This window comes from Capsicum annuum, chromosome 3, assembly GCF_002878395.1.
Source record: "Capsicum annuum cultivar UCD-10X-F1 chromosome 3, UCD10Xv1.1, whole genome shotgun sequence".
NCBI classification, from domain to species: Eukaryota; Viridiplantae; Streptophyta; class Magnoliopsida; order Solanales; family Solanaceae; genus Capsicum; species Capsicum annuum.
The window spans coordinates 100,877,190-100,879,529 of record NC_061113.1 but is presented as its reverse complement, the minus strand read 5'-3'; the positions used below and the strand labels follow the sequence as shown (position 1 = coordinate 100,879,529).

Here is a 2,340-nt window from a genome sequence, read left to right as displayed (position 1 = left end):
AGCTAAATATTGTTGTTAGTCGGAGAATGAATCAAAAGGGAATATTTAAGTGGATGTGAAGGTTACCAGACTCTTTTGGCATAAATCTTGAGAAGGAAGGCAGCCCAAAATGAATTATATAACCATGGTCTTCCATGCTTTTCACGTAGGCACTAAGAATCTGTACATAGAAAAGACAAGGCACGTGTTTAAAAAAATGCATAATATCAGGTACAGGAATGTGAATTTATCATTTAAAGAGCAAGAATTTAGCAGAGAATAAAAGGGAAATTTTGACACACCAGTTCCAGAAGTTGATTAGATAATGTATTTATCAGATAATGTACATCTTTCTTCTAGTAAAGGGAAAGGAATACAAAGTTTGGGAAGCTGTTCTATAAAGAAATCTGCAAGAGCTGAGAATACCCTCTCAAACTTGCTAGTTTTGTACATTTGTTGGAGCTCACATAAGATTTTTTTCATGTACAGATGATTAGTTCAGTCACCAAGTGCCTTAGCTACCTTAAAATCAGGATAAAGATGATTCACATTACCAAGAAAAGCGGTAGCATCTTCCTCATCCCATTATTTTCATAGTTACCTGGTTTGGGCCATTAAAGACAAAATAACTATATGGCCGCTTTTGATTCCTGCTATCCAATGCTAGCCACTATTTTTATTTTTTTAAAAATAAAAGTAATGTTATTAGCTACTATTTTAAACGCTATTAACATTTCATCACCTTCTTGTAACAGAAAAAGTTTCGGACAAAGTAACTCAAACTAAAACATGGAACAAATGCTACTGGAATTTGAATGATGAATAAGTGGAACCAAGGAAAAAAGCTTCCATGAGATTCAAAACCAAGGAAGGACTCATGGGGTTCAAACATTTATAAGTTCAAGATTAAGGAACGATTCATGGGGTTCCAAAATTTGATAGAGCTACAAAACCAACAGAAGATTCATGAAATGCAAACCTTTATAAGTTTTTGACTTTATTTTTACCAATTATTTCACTCCGGTCCTTTGCTTCAGGTACCATGTTATTTGTTGCTGCTACCGTCCTCTTTCTCCTTTATTTTAGCATGGCTTCTTCATTAATATATTTCCTATTCATACTTGATTTTGATATGATTTACTTGAGCCGAGGGTCTATCGGAAAAGGTCTCTCTTCCTTCATAGGGTAGGAGTAAGGTTGAGTGCACACCACCTTCTCGAGACCCCACTTGTGAGATTACATTAGATATGTTATCATTGTTGTCAAACCTTTTATAAGTTCAAAACTATGAAGTTTATTTTACTTTTGCATTAAAGTACGATTATTTCCCCATTACTTTGGAAATGGTGGCGCAACATTCATAGCAGGACCGAAAACTGACCATTCCACCTGCCCACATCTCAACAAAAGCGTTGGAAGTCTTAAATCCTGCACTGAACAATGCATAGGTGCTGGCATTTGTAACAAAACTGTTAAAAACCATTACAGATTTATCAATCATCTTATCATAACTTCGAACGTATTATCTCGTGTATTTTGTCTATTCATCACCTTTTTGGTGTGCACAAATTGCTTTCTCCTTACTTCTTACTGAAGTGTCAACCACTGTCCCACACCTACAACTCTACATCTTTCAACACCACTCATTAATGTTGTCTTATTAATAAAATTATTTTTGGCATTGTTAGAAATAGACAGGGCAAAATTATCGCTCCCTCTGTTTCAATTTGTTAGTTTGATTTTGACTTGGTATGGAGTTTAAGAAAGTACAAAAGATTTTTTAATCTTGGGGTGTTAAATTAAAGATATAAGTAGAATGTATCAAAATGTCTTTAATCTTGTGGTCTTAAATATGCCATGTTGAAAGTTGAATTTTTTTTTATAATCATGGTGTTCGAGCCAGCTTGAGCGCACTTCGACTAATTCACGGAATGCCCTTCACCTCTCATCAGCAATAGGTATCAGATAACTCTGGACACCAAGGCTAAAATAGATGGAAAGAAACCCCTAGTGTTTTGTCCCTACTGGGATACGAACGTGAGACCTCAAAGTGCTCAACCCACTTCATTAACCACTCTGTCCACCTAGGCTCTCCACCAAGGTTAAGACAGATGGAAAGAACCTACCTAGTGTTTTGTCTCTACTAGGATATGAACGTGAGACCTCAAGGTGCTCAACCCAATTCATTAACCAATAAGCCACAACCTTGGGTGCGGAAATTTAAAATTAAAGAGTTGCCAAAAAAGCAAAGAGATATTGTTTTTTGAAACAAACTAAAAAAAAAGTGCGATAAGCAAGTTGAAACACAGGAAGTATTAAGATGTGTAAACTATGCTATTATATTGATTCATATTTACAGAC

At 35.4% G+C, this 2,340-nt stretch overlaps 1 long non-coding RNA gene across 1 annotated transcript; it reads right to left on the bottom strand.

The window, feature by feature from the left end:
- Positions 1-68: 68 nt before the first annotated feature.
- On the bottom strand, positions 69-600 carry LOC124896614. The gene is made up of 2 exons (XR_007052974.1): positions 282-600; positions 69-160 (listed from the first exon to the last, which is right to left on the bottom strand). It is a non-coding gene; the product is annotated as an uncharacterized LOC124896614 (long non-coding RNA).
- Between the last annotated feature and the right edge of the window lie 1,740 nt (positions 601-2,340).